The 21,380-nt window shown below is 41.2% G+C and overlaps 1 protein-coding gene and 1 long non-coding RNA gene across 5 annotated transcripts in view; one reads left to right on the forward strand and one right to left on the reverse strand.

Annotated features, from left to right (window-relative positions):
* KCNAB1 (potassium voltage-gated channel subfamily A regulatory beta subunit 1) overlaps positions 1 to 21,380 on the forward strand; it is a 378,185-nt gene that overhangs the window by 177,545 nt on the left and 179,260 nt on the right. The gene's annotated exons all lie outside the window — the stretch shown is intronic.
* On the reverse strand, positions 2,117 to 10,039 carry LOC125099248 (uncharacterized). Its single transcript, XR_007127064.1, has 4 exons — positions 9,974 to 10,039; positions 9,736 to 9,823; positions 3,151 to 3,221; positions 2,117 to 2,193 (listed from the first exon to the last, which is right to left on the reverse strand). It is a non-coding gene; the product is annotated as an uncharacterized LOC125099248 (long non-coding RNA).

Genomic DNA, 21,380 nt, shown 5'->3' on the forward strand with positions numbered 1-21,380 from the left:
TTCAGATGATGCGGATGCTCTAGGCCTTAGAACAGATCAGCTTCTGGTCAGAGATCCCCCATGTGACCCTGTAAGTGGGCGAGCAGCCACGTGGGAGTTCATGATGATGCCTCGAAGATTCCTCAGAGACCTGGGATCAGAAGAAGAGAGGGTGTCGCCAAGTCTCACTAGCTACAGAGAAGCTTCTTTCAGCGAATTGACCTCCTGGGTCAGGGCCCTTTCCATGTCCTTAGCCAACAGGAGAGCACTGAGCTTTTTGGCAAGTTCCCGGTGGGTTCATACTCCAGTTGAGACCTTCCCTTCTTGGCCTCCTTGGCTGACTAAGAAGCTGATTCTGAGGACATCAAAAGCACTGTGGTTTGGGCTCTAGCGTAGTTAGGATTGGAGACTTTAATAAGCCCGAGGAACAGACACCAGTGACTGTACAAAAAAGCTACTTATTTAGAGTGACACCGTAAAGGCTAATTTACTGAAATATGTAAGTCAAGAAATACTAAGAAGTCAAAACTAAGAACTTGTGAGTGGAAAAACGTATTCTGCCTCCTCTTACTGGAGAGTGGAGATCTGCTTTGGCATGTTTGGCTTCCTCTCAATGTTTCTAAGAGTTAATGCCCTGGCTGAGATACTACAGATCACTTTCCTATTCAGTAATTCATTAGCTCCTCAGGGGCTTGAATCCACGTGATCTTCTTTGATAGGCAATCGGGTCCTCTTCTAGAGTGGCCTGGAGAAACACTCTTTTTGGAACACACAGCTCCTTTCCCCTTTTTGTTGCTTTCAGTGGAGCTTGTCTTGGCCAGAGACACCCAAAGCTGCTTTTCTTAGAAAAATCTGTATCATTTCCTCTTGAGTTTATTTCTCTCTGGTTAACTTTTTTAAAGGAGTCCTTTATGTGAACCACAAAAATACAGGATTGTAAAGACAAGGACCACTTCCCTTAATGAAATCAAACTCCTCTCAGGTTGGAAAGAGGGCAGACTACCTCGAAGAGAAGGACTGCTCTACTTCCCAGCCCAGATTCCTCCTTGCTCTGGTTCTGTCCTTCCCTGCCAAGAGCAACTTTCTCCTTCTGGAAACTACTCCTAGCTGCCATTGGCCACCTACCCCTTGCCCACAGTTCTTAGGTGTTGGGTGTTTCTTCTTAAAATTCTCGTCACACGTGTAACATGAGTGTACTTGTGATCTGCTCAGAGGCATAGCTGAAAAGATGGGAATATTAAAATAAGGCTTTACCATAGACTGGGGCAGTGAATCTCAAATTGGAAGGCCCATTTAATATCTGATAACAAGCCCAAAGATCCTGTTTTACTATATCCAGGATGAGTCTGGTCTGACCAAAGACTACACTTTGTAAAACACTAGCTAAGAGATTAAAAAAAAAAAAAAAAAGATCAATTGGAGAGAATAGCATACAGCTAAACAGGATCAGGTAGTAAATTTGTGCTCTAAGAACCCATCATGTCTGTGTCCAGGTCTAGCCCTCTGCTCACTGCTCATTCTGGAACCAGATGGTAAGGTCTAGAAACAGAGACTTCCCTGCTCCCTCCTGTGCAAGGTTAGTTGTCCAGGTTCTGAAACTTGGCCTCTTTCTCTGATAAGTGGTAATAATGTCCTCTGTTTCTTCAAAGGCCTCACCTTCCACCAGAAGGGTGTTCCATATCTCATAGAGTCAAACAACAGTCACATCCAAATCCAACATGATCTGCCTAATATTTACCTGTTCAAGAAAGAAACAGAAACATACAGTGTCCATTAATGGGGGATAAGGGTGCCCATAGGTCATTGAAGGATAAATAAATCTGACAAGTTCACACTACTACTGAATGGTAAACCAAAAGATTTCTTTGATATGAATTTTTGCTTCTTCCACCTTATTTTACTGATCAACCCAAATACTCCCTGTTCTTCATGGTGAAAATGGAAAGTTTAATTTTGGTGCACCCATAGATGGCACCCCAAAAGTATGGCCTCTTCTTCCCAGAGTTCATATTCTAAACAGTCCGAACAAACTAAAATCACATTGTTCCTACCCATTCTGCCCTATAATAAACAGCAGGCTGCCTAAAATCTTTCCAGAGTGAGAAGTATAAACAAATACATGGCATAATTTGTTTTATTTATTTGCACTTTAATTGTATGCTGTGCTCAGCAGGCAGGGAATCAGATTCTGAAGGTGCTGTGATTCTTCTTTTCCTGGTGACAAAGGGGAAAAATGAATTACTCCATTAATAATGTTTGCTTTGGGGAGAAAGAAATGGATCAAGGTTTTAAAAATGAATGTACCAGTTTTAAAGTTCAGTTTTAATTGTGTTACTTTTTTTATGATGATCCCTAATTCTCAAAGTTTATTATATAATTGAAAATAAAGAAATACCCTATCTTTGATCACATGTTGTGTTAACATGAAAAAAAAAATTGAAGTTCACAGAGATTCAAGAGCTCTGGAATTTGAGATTATGGAACTTGAATTTAAAACAGATTTATGGATTTGGGAACCCATTATGGCCTACAAAACAAACAAACAAAAAAATTCAGTTTGAGAATATTCCATTTGAGATCCCTGGGCCCAAAGTAATAGAAACATGAAAAGTCGTTTACATTATTACATTTTGCTGCAACAAACGCTAAGAGAAGCAGGGCTGATAAGTTGGTCCTTGTGCTGGAGCAGGGTTGTAGCCATTTAGTTGCTGGATAGTGGGGACAAGGAGAGGGGCAGGGTACTTGCTGGGATGTGGCTGTTGGGGCACCTGGGGCGGTGCTTGAGGGAGCTTGAAGCAAGGATTTCTTACTGACTAACTGGGAAGGTCAGTGTTGAAATATTTTCTACCCATCCTCATTTGAACAAGAAACAGAAGAGTAATTACCAACTTTAGGCTGTGTATGAAAGAAATGAAGGAAAATGGAAATGACAGAGAAAGAAAGGAGAGGAAAATAAATCAATGAGGCTGTCTGGTGCTGGACTGCTGGGTGGCATCTCACCACAGGGCTAACTGAATTAAATCCAGTTTTGCTAAGCTGGATTTTTACAGCCATCTCATTGTTCTGAAGGAACAAATGGGGGAATGCACGCTTCAGTTAAATGGACATTAAGTACTCACTCTCCCTGGAACAAACGTGATGTATTTGTTCCTGTTATGTTCCGATACATACCTTTCCCACATTCATATGGTTAATGATATGGTCTGGAGTAGTTATTAGCAAAGAGCTCTTCAAGTCAACACCTGAAGGGAAATAAAGCAAATCAGCTATAGTTTAACCTCTACATTTTGTTATTTTTGAACTGGTAGGAGAGAAGCTTAGAGGAATCATGTCATTTATAGTATACAAAGTGCTGATATATACGTGCTCCCTGAAAAGCTACGGTCACGTTAGAGTCTGTGAAGAAATAAATTAGCGGGAGCATCATATCATCCCTCCCAAGTAAGGAACAGCGACACTTCACCAAGGAGAGTCGTGCCCAGTGGAAAAAGCACGGCATTTGTAGTCAGCCAAGATTTAAGTTCCAGTCATGACATAGTCTCTTAAATGCTTTATAATCGGAAGAAATCTTAGCACCATTTTTTTTTCCTCCAAAAAAAACAGGTATGCTAAGTGCCAGGGTTGGTATGAGAATTAAATGAAATAACATATGTAAATTATCTTAATCACACTAAGTGATTATCTAATGCTAGCTCTGACAATCATAAAAAATGAAGAAGTCAAATGTAGAGCCATCTAAGAAAAAGGCAGAAGTTGATTCATGTTATGGAGACATTTTTTCCCCTATTATAGACTTTCCATTAATTCATCAGATGAATTTTCAGACTTCTTACCACCTGGTTCTGTTTTGTTAGCCTGCCACGGTCTTAAAATTTATGAGTAGAATGATCAGAGTGATAGAATAAAGCCAGCTCTCCTACTGAGATATGAGAGAGAAGAAAGGACCAAGATGACATTATTTTCTCTTCTGAGTACATTTCTTATAAGGTATTCCAAGTCTATGTGGCATAAATCTGTAAAGATGCTGGGAAAAATCCTGAGACAGGAAATATGTATTATGTTTTATTGGTCAGATTAAAAAAAAAAAAAAGGTGACACAAATTCTAATAAGTCTAGAAGACAAAAGACGTTTAGCCTCGAGGACTAGGCAAAAGGTGTGATCCAGTGTTTGAAATGTGACAAAGAAAGCAAGGGCGGCAAGAAAAACAGGACCGAAATAATCCCAGGACAAATGAGACCATTAGCACCATCTATCTCAGTCAGAATGGGTCTTTTAACCCCTGTGAATCAGCCCCCAAGAGGGGATAGGACATCACTGCTTGCTGTTGGAGGAGGTCAAGTCTCTACAGGCTCCTAACACTCAGAGATACCTTGGTCTCTTGTAGATTTGTCAGGCCAAGGTCCCGATTTCATTGGGGAGAGTTGGAGAACCAGTAGAATTGGGTTAGTTTGATTTCATATAAGAAACTCATCCACAGCATGTTATGTACAGAAGTGTATCCACTAGGGGGGCCTGGGTGGCTCAGTGGGTTAAAGCCTCTGCCTTCGGCTCAGGTCATGATCTCAGGGTCCTGGGATCGAGCCCTGCATCGGGCTCTCTGCTCTGCGAGGAGCCTGCTTCCCTCTCTCTCTGCCTGCCTCTCTGCCTACTTGCGATCTCTCTCTGTCAAATAAATAAATAAAATCTTTAATTAAAAAAAAAAAAAAAGAAGTGTATCTGCAATAGCATTTTATTGTCTGTGGAAAGATCAGTCAAAACAGCACTTAAGAAATCTGGAAATTTCAAGCCCTCAAGTTCTTTCACAGATTCATGTAACAACTAACTTAGAGAGCTTGTCCATCATTTCCGAGTGATATTTTTCCTTCAAATATTAATTTCTAGTTCTCCAAAGTTTTGACCTTTAAATTGTTTCACAATTCCTATATCTTCATATACTTTAAACTAACATGGTGCTTCTGTGAGATTTCCAGGGGAAATTCTCAACGTGTACTGTATGGATCCAACAGGGCAGTGTCAGTGAAACCAGAAAGAGAGGGATTGGGGGGGATTCTGGTCCATTCTTCTCTTCCTCCTCTTTTTCCTCCTCCTCCTCCTCATTCTCTTCTTCCTCCTCATCCTCCTTCTCCTCTCTCTCTCTCTTTTTCTATTCAGGAAATATATCAGGACCATCTATTTGCCAAAGAGACAGACATTTTTCTAGGATCTGGAGAGACAGAAAAGGGTATACAGGGCCCCTGTTCTCGAGGTATAAGGAAGCAAAAACAAATACATTAATAAAAGAATGTAAAGAGTAGTAAGAACTATGACAGAAAACAAAACATAAGGGGCAGAAAGAAAAAGTCACAGGAGGAGACTTATTTTAAGCTAGGGTGCTCAGGGTGGGCTTTTTGAAGCTGTGACATTTAAGCTGAGGTCTGAAAATGAGATGGCAAGAGTGGGCGGAAGAACATCCAGAGAGTAGAAACGGTACATGCAAAGGTCATGAGTGGAAGAAGCAGTTCGCTTGGGAGAATGGCTTGGAGGGGCACAGGAGGAGAAGCAGACCAGACAAGGGACTATTGCTGCAGTCCAGGCAAGAGATCCGAGTGAGTAGATGAGGGTGGCGACAGCAGAGGTTCAGGGCAGCTGTTAGAACTGAGACTGAGATCAGACATGGAATGATGTTTCCTGCGGGCCAGCTGGCCATGAGATAGTCTTCCCTGCTTTCTGGTCTGAGTAGCTATGAGGATGATGGTGTCACTTCCTGAGCTGAGGAACAGGTTTTTTTTTTGTTTGTTTGTTTTTTAAAGATTTTATTTATTTATTTGACAGAGAGAGAGCACAAGTAGACAGAGAGGCAGGCAGAGAGAGAGAGAGAGGGAAAGCAGGCTCCCTGCTGAGCAGAGAGCCCGATGCGGGCCTCGATCCCAGGACCCTGAGATCATGACCTGAGCCGAAGGCAGCGGCTTAACCCACTGAGCCACCCAGGCGCCCTGAGGAACAGGTTTTAAGGGAAAAAGGTTAAGAGTTACCTTTTGGACATGTGAGGTGGAGAAATCTGCCTGACGAGTGGAACTGTGGGGAAACGATACACTTGTGTCTGAAGCTCAGAGGAGGGCTCTGATTTGATGAAATGTCTTCAGGAGTCATCAACATAAATTCAATATTATGATGGAATCCACGGGAATGGATGTGATTCCCTACGAGGCATGTAATTAGATTGGGGACTCCACTGAGTGAGGGTAAAGGAGCTTCCTTTTATGGTATTCATCTGTGATGAGTCTCTCCACTTCCAAAGCTCAGCTTAAAAATTAGTATTTATGGAGGGTCTTTCTATGCCCCAAAGCTAGCCTCCAAAGCTCTCCTCTGGACTAAAGCAGAATGACTTTTACTAGATGACGCTATCAGCCTACACTGAAGCACTTTGTGAGAAACCATACCAGGAACACATCCTGGGGTTTACCATAAAGATGTTGTGGAGGGTCTCCTTGATTCTATCACAGCAGGGGCATATGCTAGCATCCAGACTGAAGATCCATTTTATTTTGGCAAGCAGAGGGATTTTAAATATTTTAATTATATTATCTATACTAGATTAGCATATGTTCTGTAAATAGCCACAGTCATCTCTACTCCCTATTGCATACCTGGCTGCTTTTCTCAGTTTTGTTTCCTCCCGGGCCCCGGGGGGGCAGCATTTGAGTTTGCTGCCCCAGCCTTTGCACACGGTAGGTAAGGTGACAAGGATGATGATGGTGGTGATTTTGATGACAGCATGGCGAAGATGGTGGCGATGATGACCTTCTCCATATATTGAGCACCCTGTATGTCAGATGTTGTCCTGAGCTCTCCATGTCTACTCAGAAGGACCCAATGATCCTATGAGGTAGCTGCTATTTTCCCCATTCACAGATGAGGAAATTGAGGCACAGGGAGGTCAAGTTCCCTGTGCTTGGTTATACAGCTCCCAAACTCTTAAACATTTCATTAGACTACATTGATTAATGGAAATGGTAATCCATTCTAGAGGTACAAATCTGTCATGGTGAGATTATCTGGGGGCAAGAAAAACAAAAGCAGAGAAATCCTGAAGCGGTACACTTATGTCCTGTTGTAGCCCACGGTGGGACTGCAACAGAAGCTACCTTTGCTGTCTCTAGTCCAGCGCTGTATGGACCACCGCCAACCCACGAGCGGTTCCCACTGAAACCACATAAGAGGTCAGAGTGAAGTCTCCTGTTCAAACAGCTATTGGTTTCACAAGTAATTTCTAAAGAGGAAAAGATAATCAGTGGCATTGAGGGAGTTGGTGACCCTCTACCCCACTACTGCTCTGCATTCTCCAGCTGCTTCTTTCCTTCCTTAATTTTTAGTTCCTACTGAGTTCTTTCCTCTTCTCTACAATTTCATTGCCTCCCTGTTATTTCCTACATAGACTAAGCCCTACTGCAGTCAGCTAAACAATTTCTGAGCTCATTAAGGCAGAGATCCCTTGTGATTTTGTTTATCTTTTTCAAACTATTTTGAAAACGCAGAGCTAAATGTTCTAGTTGACTTGGGCCAACATTTGGATCTTATCTTGTTATTTGTATGTTAATGTTACCTGTGTCTGCCATCACTTTGTTCTAAAAGGCCTAAGTAAACAGCGCCCATGTCAGCATAATTAAACTTTGGTTCCTTCTTAGTGCACAGGAATGCAAGTTCGTTTGTTTTTCATTTTAAATAAATGAGATAAAAAGGTGAATTCATCAAACAGATCAGTTAAGAAAGATGACTTTCTTCACAGGGAAAAATTCTTCCAGGGGAAGGATTGTTCTCAATACATTTAGGTTTTTGTTTATATAGCATTTTACTTGGAGATTGAGCGGGGGGAAAAAAAAAGACCTGGAATTCTAAATTTCTTCATAGCTATTGCCTCCTGACGATGAGCAAAGAATAAAAAACAAAGCATTTCAGAAGTGAAGACATAAGCCCACAAAGGTTCCCCAGGAAAACGTGATGTGTGTAGTGCCAGAAAGCCTAAACCACAAATTCTACTGCAGTGTTCAGTAAGACCTGGCTGAATTAGAGAATTCCTCATCCCTGCTGTGTCCTTGGCATTAGGTCAGGGGAGGGCGGGAGGTGTTGACAGAAGCAGCCCCTGCCCTCCCCCAGTGGAGGGGAGCAGGACAGGGGACTCTGCAGTTGGAACACTGTGTGTTAAAGGTTCCGTGAGCGACACGCATGGGGTGCCAAAGCAGGCCCTCAGAGAAGGAGTGGAATCGCACGGATGGATAGGTGGTCGGGCCGGGGAACAACTTAGTTTTTAAATCATGTAGCATGGAAAGGAAATGAAAAACCTGAACTAATCTGGAAGCTCTCCTAAGAAACCTCTTTGAGGTTTCTCAAGAAGTCTCAGAGCAGACACAACAACGCTGTCGTTCCTCTCCTGGTTGGCAACAATGAGCCATCTTGTGCTGCGTGAGTGGGGAAAGGTGAGCGGACAACGCAAACAGACTCCTCCGGCACAGAAGAGTCAGGGCAAGGCAGACAGCTCTGGGATAACAAAGGAAAGCTCTGCGTCACGGGAGTGCGTGGGATTCTGAGGACGAGGTGTGCCTGAACAGATGCAGGCTTTCTGTCACGTTGTGTGGTGTGCTGGGCTCAGTCCACCATCTCTCGGCATCCACCTGACGTCATTCATTAAATTCCACCTTATCTGTCATCCAGCACTTACTGTCCTGTTGTTCACTGGCCCCCCTGGTTTCCTATTCCTTGTTAATCCTCATCCAGGGTTTCACAGGCAATACAAACTTCTGGGCCCACACAGAGAATTTCCTCTAGCCTGTTCAAAGGTGGAGGGGCCCTGGGGCACAGGTCATGGCCAGAAGCTCCCCTCATTCCATAAATTCTCTGATATGCCCTCCCAATAAATGGAAGGCTCTTAGGGGGAGAGGGTTACCCTGTCAATGAAGCTGTGTGAGGTCTGTGACATTCCTGACTTCTCTGTAACTGTGCTTCATTCTGTTGATTTTTGTCCCTCATCCCTGTGTGTGTGTGTACAAAGCAATCTCAGGCAAGTTAGGGTCTCTTCCTGCTTTTCTTCTGGGACTGTGCCCTGTTCTGGGGGACTGGCACAGAGTCAAGGAGAGCATGCGCTGGGCCTAGAGTCTCCAGCCACTGAGGAGCTCTGTGAGGTGGCTCGGGCTTATCTGTCCAGGCTTCGTAGCAGCCACCCCAGCTCAAGTCCACAGAGAGGCCCAGGGGACGGGGGTGGGGGGTAGGGGTCCTCACACTCACCATCATCCCGACCTCAGTATCTGCCAATAACACTTCTCCTGAGGGCTCCTCGGGACGACCCACATCAATGTCTAAGTCTCTTCCTTCCCTCTTCAGAGACTGTTGTTGTCCACAGGCTGGGAGGATATGAGCTATGCCTCATCATAGATTCTTCCAAAGCTTTATCTTGCCCAGAGTTTTTCTGCGTCTCCTCTGGAGATGAATGTCTGTGTTCTGTGTTATCACAGTCACAGTAAATACTGTAACTCCAGCTTCTAAAGTGGGATGGTCATGGGAGAGGCAGGGGGTTGAGCTAATAGGAAACAGAAGGGAAAGGCGCTACAGAGAATATGGCATAATATCATTATCCACACAGAGTTCGCCCCAAGTCCTCACCCTGGCTTGGACCTCTCTACTGTCTCTCATACTTCAGTGGCAGGAACCCGACTAAACCCCGGGATGACCCGCTCCATTGCCAGTTGTCTCTTTTTTACCAAGTCTCCCAGTAATATCCATACCTCGGTCTTCTGCATTTGGGGTCACATTCAGCAGATCTATTCCATGTTCCCTTGTTGCTCCTTGCTGCCCAGGCCCCAGGGGAGCAGCCTGAAAAGCAAACAACCACCACCCACAGGAGAGAGGCTTTGGTGGGTAGTGGGCAGGGCAAGTCTGTAGCCCCACCAGAATCCAGCTGGCCTCTTTCTGTCCTCCGCCCCATTCTGGCAAGCTTCTGCCTCAGGGATTCCCCACAGGCACCTAAGACCATGGGAGCAGGCCTGGCTACGTGTTCTCCAGCCTGGCTGTGGACTGCCTGGTGCTGCTGGGGAGGCTGGGCCTCTCAGCCAGGAGCAACACACGTGCCCTGCTACCCCCTGCACGTAGACAGTGAATCTGGCATTCTGCACTCCCGTGGTTGACAGAAACTCCTCAGATGATTCCAACACGGACCCACTGGGAGAACTCTGCTATGAGCAATTGTTAAGTGGTTCACCAAATATAAAACTAATTAGAAGTGGAGGTAAAATCTGTCAACTGACGAGCTGTTCTTCAGGCGGTCAGCTGTTCATTCTCAGCTTTCTGTCAGCCTGAGTTTCCTTCCTTTCACAGACACCACTTTTTATCCCCATCCTTGCTCCCTTTCTCTGTCCTTTTTTCTTTTTCTTCTTTTTTTTCTCTTCTCAAACATTGATTGAGCTCCTGCTACGTTCCAATCAGACAAGGGTGAATGAGACCCAGACCCAGCCTCATTCAAGTTAATATGTTATCATGGTAAGTGTGTAGGTTGCCTAAGTTGTCTACTGCTATGTAACAAATTATTCCAAACTTTGGTGGCTTAAAACCACATTTATTATCTTACAGCTTCTGGGGATCGGAATCCAGGCACAAGCTTAGGGAGGTCCTTTGGCTCAGGGCATCTAGGAGCTGACAGACAAGGTGTAGGTCTGGCCATTAGCCAGCTCGAGGCTCAGCTGGCAGAAGCTCCACTTCCAGACTCACTCATGTTACTCTTGGCAGGCTTGAACATTTGATGGCTGCTTGCTGGCTGTTGGCCAGAGGCCTCCTTCATTTCCTTGCCACATGGGCCTGTCTGCAGAGCTGCTCACGACACGGAGACTGGCTTCCGTCAGAGTAAGCGAGCAAGAAAGGGTAGAAAGAAGCTATCGCTTCACTGTATTCTGTTTTTCAGGAACCAGTCTCTGGTCTGGCCTACACTCAAAGGGAGGAGATTGATGACACAGAGTGTGAACACTGGGAGGCACAGATCACTGGGGGATGCTAGAGGCTGTCTATCATTGCGTCTTTTAAAACACTTCAGCCTCAAATCATCTAGCCCAAAATACATCAATTACCCTTTCCTAAAGATGCACTTAGGAAGGGAGGTGATGAAATTTAAGGAACATTAGAATAAAACCCCAAAGATGGAATAAAGGTAGTTCATAATTCCTGTTTTCTGGAGAATTGAGAAAACCTAATCAATCCTGCTTAAACATATCCTCCCACCCATCCCCCAAAAAGACCAGTTCCAGTCAGGTAAGTCGAGTATATTCAGCTGAAGAGCCAATATTCAGCTCCATCTGCATCCCTATCTATTTCCAGAGAAACTAAGACATTCTAACTTGGGATGCACCTACTTGACTTGCTGTGTCTGTGATCAGATTTCCTCCAACCAGCAAAACCCACAACTTTAGGGGCGCCTGGGTGGCTCAGTGGGTTAAGCCACTGCCTTCGACTCAGGTCATGATCTCGGAGTCCTGGGATCGAGTCCCGCGTCGGGCTCTCTGCTCGGGGGGGGGGGGGGGGGGGAGGTGCTGCTTCCTCCTCTCTCTCTGCCTGCCTCTCTGTCTGCTTGTGATCTCTCTGTCAAATAAATAAATAAAATCTTTAAAAAAAAAAACCCACAACTTTAAGAATATAGCTCACACACAATATCCAAATGAGAGAATTCCATTCGAGAATCTAGCCTGCAAGCTGTTATTATTCATTTAAGGTGTTGGAGGAGAGAAAGTCTGAAGGTACCCCTAATTGGCTGCCTTGGGATAACACATTTGAGATGAAGTCGATTAATACTTCAGTGTCTGCTAGACCTGAGTTATAGCAACTCATGTTTCAGTCTAAAAGATTAATATGTATCATACAAATGGATCTGCAGTACAATTTAAGATTTTTAAGAGAGTATATTCACACTCATGTCATCATTTTTGAAGAAATGAAGGCAGATTGGAAATATCTAAATATTTTTGACAATGTACGATACATCACCAAAGAATCTGCTATTTTAATTTATACACATTGCCAGCATTGAAATGAGACCCACGTCCTTAGATTCTAACTCAGTCTCATAAACAACAATGCAGTGGCCCTCAAGAGCCCTCTGAAAGTTAGCACACAGGCAGTGACTGAAATAAAGGAGATGTTCATGTTGCCTAGACTGCTTCCTCACTTGTGCTCAGTGCTCCACTTGCCTTCTTGTAAAACAGTTAGCCCTGCCTATGTTGACTACCTTAAAAGTCCTTGTTCATTGAAATACTCCAGCAAATTGATGGTGGCACTTTCTCTAGTACAAAAACAAAATAAAAATCCTCTATGACTCGGGCTGCCTGGGTGGCTCAGTGGGTTAAGCCTCTGCCTTCAGCTCAGGTCATGATCTCAGGGTCCTGGGATCGAGTCCCACATCGGGCTCTCTGCTAGGCGGGGAGCCTGCTTCCTCCTCTCTCTCTCTCTCTCTCTCTACTTGTGATCTCTCTCTGTCAAATAAATAAAATATTTTAAAAAAAATCCTCTATGACTCAAAGCTTAGGATTTTATTGCTAATTTGGTCAAGGAGTAAATTTGTCTCTATGATCGAAATATAGTTTAAGAGGATTCCATATAATGCATAAGTTTTTTGATATTTACCTACGGTCACGTTGGGGGATTTGATTTTGAACCCTCAGAACCTCAGATATTATGATTTTGTTATTTGCAACTGTGTGGAATTTCATACTGTAGAAAATGTGATTCTAAGTTAGAATTCACTGGAGAAAAACATAGAAACCTGTCTTAATACATCACTTACAGAGGGCGTGAAAATGAGCAGGAATACTTTTCACACTGCAAAATCCATTCCCATAATGCATCAGGTAAGGCTAAGGTGGTGACTACAAAAAATAAATTCTGCCTTCATTTTTCAAATATGATTCATCTGCCCAGATTGCCGATGGGACAATAGAGTCCCGGAGAGGCTAGGTGATACTAGCAATTATGCTACTAATTAAACCCAAGCTTTCTGATTTTTTTTTTTAAGATTTTATTTATTTATTTGAGAGAGAGGCAGTGAGAGAGAGCATGAGCGAGGAGAAGGTCAGAGGGAGAAGCAGACTCCCCGTGGAGCTGGGAGCCCGATGCGGGACTCGATCCTGGAACTCCGGGATCATGACCTGAGCCGAAGGCAGTCGTCCAACCAACTGAGCCACCCAGGCATCCCAAGCTTTCTGATTTTTACTCACTGCCTTTTGTAAACCCAAGAGGCTCCTGTTTTTCAAATTTAGAAATTAAGCAACTCTCAGAGCTCCCTTTTCTCTGAGCTTCTATGAAAACAATACAACAAAATGCAGCACAAGCCAAATCTGCAATGAACTTGGGGATTGATCATCACCAGCCCCACAAAGTACACATTAGGGCTCTAAGTAAATTTCCCTCAGTGGTGCACAGGTTTCTGCAGAGGTGTCTTTTACCAACTTGAAAAAGAAGGGTTCGAAGACCCACATTTCTCTGGATTTTCCAGCAATGATGAAAACCTATAGACACAGGAGGTTAGAGGAGAAGGACTGTGGTTTCAAATGTAGCTTCCAGGAAGAATGCCTCTATCTCATTGGCTTTGTCTTCCCAAGTTACAGCACCAGGGAGTTCCTTGAACTGCCCACTCGTTTGGCATAATGCCTCTGGTGTGTTGTGATGTGGTGGGTGTTTTATTTGAGACCGTGAAGTGGAAGAAACAGTCTCTAAGGCCGAAGTCATGAAAGAGGAATGTTTCAGGAACATGTACTCACACCTCCCTGTTTGTCTATCCGTCTGTCTGTCTCCCTCTCTCTCACACACGCGCACACACGCCCTTGTTCTGAAGACTCTGGATTCTGTCACCAGGCTTGAATAGATACATGTCACCTCAGTGAAGCCTTTGACCGGTCTGGGAAGAGGCTCATCCCTCAATGAGTAGGAACTTTGACGGCAGACACAGATAGAAAAGAAGGTCATAATATTTGAGCTATCACAAGAAATATTGTTTTTATGAGAAACTTAAGAATGCCATTTCTTGTTTTCTGCATGTCAGGGCAATGTTTCAAAAACCTAGTGAACTTGCATTTGCGTAGTACAAGATTTTTACTATTTTCTCATTCGTATGGCTTCTTAAAAAATCATCAAAACCTATTTGATTCTCACAATGCCATTTGGTATGTTTTAATAAATTGTAGGAAGTTTTAGACTAGTATTCTTCAATAGAAATATAATGAAACTACATGTGTAATTGAAATTTTTCTAGAACCATGTTAGAAAAATGAAAAAAGTGGATGATATTCATTTTAATAATATATTTTGTTTAATCCACTCTATCCATAATACTATTTTGATATATAATGAATATAAAAATTATTAATGAGGTACTTTATGTTATTTTTTCATACTTAATCTTCAAAATCTGGTAGGTATTAGGGGGCGCCTGGTTGGTGCCATCAGTAGAACACATGACTCTCAATCTTGGGTTGTGACTTCAAGTCCCATGTTGGGCATGGAGCCTACTTTAAAAAAACAAAATAAAACACTGAATTTGGATGTTAAATTTTTATCAGAAATCCCTAGCCTGTATTTAACTTTAATAAAGTTAACATTTGAAAAAGTTTGTTCACATTTCCAAATTGTTCCAGATATACTTAAGATAGCTGAAGTGAGTATGAATTTTAAAATTTAAATTAATTAAAATTGATATTAAAAATTCAGTTTCTTAGTTGCTAGCTACATTTCAAGTGAACAATAGCCACGTATCTAGCCATGTATCTAGTAGCTATCATATGATATCGAACAGGCTTAGAATAATAAAATTTTTTATCCTTTGAGCCACCATAAATCTCACTACAGAAGGATTTTATCATTTTCTTACCTTGCCACATAATCTCTACTTGTTTGATGTTTGTTATCCTCATAGTATCTTTTTTAATGAAGGACATTAAGGATTTGTGAAATTAGTCTTTTAATCCCAATATAGTTAACATACAGTTTTATACTAGTTTCAGGTATATAATATAGTGATTCAACAGTTATATACATTATTCAGTGCTCATTATGATAAGTATATCTTTAATCCCCTTCACCTAGTTCACTCATCCCCCAGCCCAACTCCCCTCTGGTAACCACCAGTTTGTTCTCTGTAGTAAGAGTGTGTTTTTTAGTTTGTCCATTTTATTTCGTTCATTTGTTTTGTTTCTTAAATTTCACATATGAGTGAAATCATATGGTATTTATGTTTTTCTGGCTAATTTCGCTTAGCCGCATACCCTCTAGATCCATCCATGACATTGCAAATGGCAAGATTCCATTCCTTTTTATGGCTGAATAATATTTCACTGTGTATATATACCACTTCTTCTTCTTCTTTTTTTTTTTAAAGATTTTATTTATTTATTTGACAGAGAGAGAGATCACAAGTAGGCAGAAAAGCAGGCAGAGAGTGATGGGGAAGCAGGATCCCTGCTGAGCAGAGAGCCCCAATGTGGGGCTCAATCCCAGGACCCTGAGACCATGACCTGAGCTGAAGGCAGAGGCTTAACCCACTGAGCCACCCAGGTGCCCCTGTATACCACCTCTTCTTAATCCATTTATCTATTGATGGACACTTGGGTTGCCTTCATCTTTTGACTGTTGTAAATAATGCTTCAATAAACATAGGGGTACATATATCTTTTCAAATTAGTGTTTTCATGTTCTTTGGGTAAATAACTAGTAGTGGAATTACCAGATGATATGGTAATTTTTTGAGGAACTTCAAAATTTTCTACAGTAGCTGCCCCAGTTTGCATTCCAACTAACAGCTCCTTTTTCTCCACATTCTTGCCAACGCTTGTTTGTTTCTTGTATTGTTGATTCTAGCCATTCTGCCAGGTGTGTGGTTGTATCCCATTGTGGTTTTGATTTGCATTTCCTTGATGATGAGTGATGTTGAGCATCTTTTCATGTGTCTGTTGGCCATCTGGATGTTCTCTTTGGAGAAATGCCTGTTCATATCTTGTGCCCATTTGTTAATTGCATTGTTTGGTTTTTGGTTGTATAAACTCTGTATGATTTGGATACTAACCTTTTATCAGATATGTCATTTGTAAACATTTTCTTCCATTCAGTAGGTTGTCTTTTAGTTCTGTTGATTGTTTCCTTTGCTGTGCAGAAGCTTTTTATTTTGATGTAGTCCCAATAGTTTATTTTTGTTTTTGTTTCCCTTGCCTCAGGAGACATATTTAGAAAAATGTTGCTACAACCAATAGCAGGGAAGTTACTGTCTGTGTTCTTTCCTAGGGGTTTTATGGTTTCAGGTCTCATATTTAGGTCCTTGCCAGTTTGCGTTTATTAGTATGTGTGATATGATGAAGTGGTCCAGTTTGACTGTTTTGCCGTCCAGTTTTCCCAGGATCATTTGTTGAAGAAACTGTCTTTTTCCCATTGCATATTCTTTCCTGTTTTGCTGAAGATGAATTGACCACATTATCATGGGTTCATTTCTGAGCGCTCTATTGTGTTCCATCGATCTATGTGTATACTACAATTCTGTGGCATATCTTGAAATTTGGGTTTGTAATACCTCCAGTTTTGTTCAATGAGTCAAGACTGCTTTGACTATTCAGGATCTTTTGTGGTTCCATATAAATAATAAAATTATTTGTTCCAGTTCTGTGAAAAATGTGTTGGTACTTAGATAGGGATTGCATTAAACCTGTAGATTGCTTTGGGTGGTATGGACATTTTAATGATATTTATTCTTCCAATCCATGACCCTGGAGTATCTTTCCATTTGTTTATATTATCTTTAATTTCTTTCATCTGTTCTGAGGTTTTCAGAGTACAGGAATTTCACCTGCTTGATTAAATTTATGCTAAAGTGTTTTATTATCTTTGGTGCAATTGTAAATAGAATTATTTTTTTAATTTTTCTTTCTGCGACTTCATTATTAGGGGTTGGGAATCCAATGGATTTCTATATATTGATTTTATATCCTGTGATCTTACTAAAGGCATTTATCAGTTCTAGTAGTTTTTTGGTGGAGTCTTTAGGATTTTCTATATATGGCATCATATAATCTGTAAATAGTGACAGTTTTTACTTATCAGTTTGGATGCCCTTTTTGCTTGTCATATTGCTGTGGCTAGGACTTCCAGTACTATCTTCAATAAAAGTGGTGAGAGTAGACCTTCCTTCTTTTTTTTTTTTTTAAGATTTTACTTATTTAAGAGAGAGAGTGAGTGAGTGAGAGAGGGAGATGTAGAGAGAATCTGAAGCAAACTCCACACTGAGCCCAGAGCCAGGGGTGGGGCCTGATCCCACAACTGTGACCTGATCTGAAACCAAGAGATGGATGCTCAACTGACTGAGTCACCCAGGCACTCAGGTAGAATAGAAATTCTTATCTGTTCCTGATCTTGGGGGAAAAGCTCTCAGTTTTTCATCATTGAGTATGATGCTACCTGTGGGTCTTTTATATATGGCCTTTAACATTTTGAAGTATGTTCCCTCTAAACTTACTTTGTTGAGGGTTTTTTTCTTTTTATTGTGAACGGGAGTTGTATTTTGTTAAATGCTTTTTCTGCAGCTATTGAAATGATCCTATGGTTTTTATCTTGTTTATGTGATGTGTTATATCCGTTGATTTGCAAATATTGAACCACCTTCGTTGGAACAAATGCCCCTTGATCATGGTGAATGATTTTTTTTTTACATATTGTTGAATTCAGTTTGCTAATATTTGCAGATTTTTGCATCTATGTTCATCAGATATATTGGTCTGTAGTTCTCCTTTTTTGGTTGTCTTTATCTGGTTTTGGTATCAAGGAAATGCTGGTTTCATCGAATTAATTTGGGAAATTTCCTTTCTCTTCAATTTTTTGGAATAGTTTGAGAAGATGAGGTATTAATTCTTATTTAGATGTTTGGTAGAATTGACCTGTGAAGCCATCTGGTCCTGAACTTGGGTTTATTGGAAATTTTTTGGTTATTGATTCAACTTTTTTCGCTGATGATCTGACTGTTCAAATTTTCTATTTCTTCCTAATTCAATTTTAGGAGGTTCTATGTTTCTAGGAATTTATCCATTTTTTTTAGGTTGTCCAATTATGATTTTTCATAATATTTTTCTAGAATCCTTTGTGTTTCTGTAGTGTCAGTTGTTATTTCTCCTTTTTCTGATTTTGTCTATTTGTGTCTTCTCTCTTTCTCTCTCTTTTAATGAATCCAGCTAAAAGTTAATCAATCCAGCTAAAGGTTTCAAAGAACCAGTTACTGACTTCATTGGTCAGTTCTATTGTTTTTTGGTTTCTGTATCATTTGTTTTGCTTTAAAAAAAATTTATTCATTTATTTGACAGGGAGAGACTGAGAGGGAATACAAGCAAGGGGAGTGGGAGAGGAAGAAGCAGACTCCCTGCTGAGCAGAGAGCCTGATACAGGACTTGATCCCAGGACCAGGATCATGACCTGAGCTAAAGGCAGACGTTTAATGACTGAGCCACCCAGGCACCCCATTTGTTTTGCTTTAATCTTTATTATTTACTTTCTCCTGCTGGTTTTCGGTTTTCTTTGTTCTTCTTTTTCTAGCTCCTTTAGGTGTAAGTTTAGGTGGTTTGAGATTTTTCTTGCTTCTTGAGGTAGGCCTGTACTGCCATAAACTTCCCTCTTGGAATCACTTTTGCTGCTCCCCAAAGATTTTGGACCCTTGTGCTTTCATTTTCATTTATCTCATGTATCTTTTGATTTCCTCTTCGATTTCTTGGTTGACCCATTCATTGTTTAATAATATGTTATTTCACCTCCATGTATCTGTGTTCTTTCCAGATTTTTTCTTGTGGTCGATTTCTAGTTTCATGCATTATGGTTGGAAAAGATGACTTAAATATTTTTGGATTTTTGAGATTTGTTTTGTGGCTTAATGTGTGATACCTTCTAGAGAATGTTTCATGTGCACTTGAAAAAAAATGTGTATTCTGCTTTTTAGGATGGAATGTTTTTAATACAGCGATGTATCATTGAAAGCCACTTTTTCCTTGTTGATTTTCTGTTTGGATGATCTGTCCATTAACGTAAGTGGGGTATGAAAGACCCTATTATTGTTGTATTACTATCTATTATTTCCTTCATGTCTGTTAATAGCTGCTTTTATGTATTTGGATGCTCCACATTGGGTACGTAAATACTTATAATTGTTGTATCTTTTTGTTGGAATGTTCCATTTATGATTTTACAGTGTCTGTCTTCATCTTTTGTTACAGTCTTTGTCTTAAGGTCTAGTTTTTCAAATATAAGTATTGCTACCTTGGGTTTGGTTTTTTTTTTTTTAACTTCCATGATAAATTCTTTCTCATCCCTCCACTTTCACTCTGCTTGTGTCCCTAGTTCTGAAATGAGTCTCTTATAGGCAGCATATAGATGAATCTTTCTTTTTTATATATTCCATCACCCTATGTGTTTTGATTGAAGCATTTAGTCCATTTACATTCAAAGTAATTATTTTTTTAAGTTTTATTTATTTATTTATTTATTTGAGAGAGAGAGAGAGAGACAGTGAGAGAGAGAGCATGAGCGAGGAGAAGGTCAGAGGGAGAAGCAGACTCCCCGTGGAGTTGGGAGCCTGATGCGGGACTCGATCCCAGGACTCCAGGATCATGACCTGAGCCGAAGGCAGTCGCTTAACCAACTGAGCCACCCAGGCACCCTCAAAGTAATTATTGATAAGTATGTATTTATTGCCATTTTGTTACTTGCTTTATGGTTGTTTTTGTAGCTCTTCTCTGTTCCTTTCTTCTCTTGCTCTCTTCTCTCATGGTTTGCTGGCTTTCTTTAGTGTTATATTTGAGTTCCTTGCTCTGTATATTTTGCATATCTATTACCGTTTTTTTTTTTTAAGATTTTATTTATTTATTTATTTGACAGACAGAGATCACAAGTAGGCAGAGAGGCAGGCAGAGAGAGAGGAAGGGAAGCAGGCTCCCTGCTGAGCAGAGAGCCCGATGCAGGACTCGATCCCAGGACCCTGAGATCATGACCTGAGCCGAAGGCAGCGGCTTAACCCACTGAGCCACCCAGGCGCCCCTCTATTACCAGTTTTTGATTTGTGGTTACCACTAGGTTTGTCTATAACATCATCTGCATAAAACAGTCTATATCACCTTGATGGTTGCTTAAGTTTGAGCTCATTCTTTATTCCTCTCCCCTTCTCCAATGTTTTAGGCATCTGGTATCATACTGTATATCCTTTTATTTTGTGAATACCTTGACTGATTTTTATAAACATACTTAATTTTATTGCCCTTATGCTTCCTACTTTAGCAGTAATGAGTTCCTTTAACCTTGCTTGTCTGGGAATCTCTTTATCTCTTCTTCTATTCCGAAAGATAGCCTTGCTGAATAAAATACCCTTGGCTGCAGATTTTTCCCATTCAGCACTTTGAATGTATCATGCCACTTTCTTCAAGCCTGCAGAGTTTCTGCTGAAAAATCTGCTGATAGCCTTATGGGTTTTCCCTTGTATATAACTTTTATTTTCTCTTGTTACTTTTAAGATTCTCTCTTTATTACTACTTTTTACCACTTTAATCACTTACTATGTATTTTGGTGTGAGCATCCATGAGTTGATTTTGTCAGGGGTTCTCTGTGCCTCTTGGATCTGGATTCTGTTCCCTAGGTTCAGGAATTTGTCAGCTATTATTTCTTCAAATAAATATTTGGCCCACTTTTCTCTCTCTTCTCCTTTTGGGATCCTTATAATGTGACCATTATTATGCCTAATGCTGACACTGAGTTCCCTAGGTCTATTTTCATTATGTATTTTTTTTTTCCTCTCTCCCGTTTAGCTTGATTGCTTTCCATTACTCTGTCCTCCAGGTCTTTGATCCATTCTTCTGCTTTCTCTAGTCTACTGTTTATTTCCTCTTGTGTTTTTTTAAATTTCAGTTACTGGGCTCTTCATCTGTATTTGGTTCTTTTTTTATGTATTCTGTGTCTCTGTTAAGCTTCTCAGTGAGGTCCTCCACTCTTTTCTCAAATCCAGTGGGTATCATTATGACCATTACTTTAAGTTCTTTCTCAGACATATTGCTTATCTCTGTTTCATTTAGCTCTCTGGCTGTGGTTTTGTCCTGTTCTTTCATTTGGGACATAGTCCTCTGTCTCCTCATTTTGTCTAACTCTCAGTGTCTGTTTCTATGTGTTAGGAAAGTCAGCTATGTCTCCAGCTCTTGAAAGTAGAGGCTTTATAAAGAAAGGGCCCTGTAGTGCCCTGTAGTGCAATTTCTTCTGTTTACCAGAACCCAGTGCTTCACAAGTGTCTCCTATGTGCACTGCATGCTCCCTACTGCTGGGCTAAGCCATGTTTGCCTTTAGTCCAGTTGTATGCATTGGCTCTATTTGCCTGTTGTAGGCAGGGCTTAGTTC

This window comes from Lutra lutra, chromosome 1, assembly GCF_902655055.1.
Source record: "Lutra lutra chromosome 1, mLutLut1.2, whole genome shotgun sequence".
NCBI lineage: Eukaryota > Metazoa > Chordata > Mammalia > Carnivora > Mustelidae > Lutra > Lutra lutra.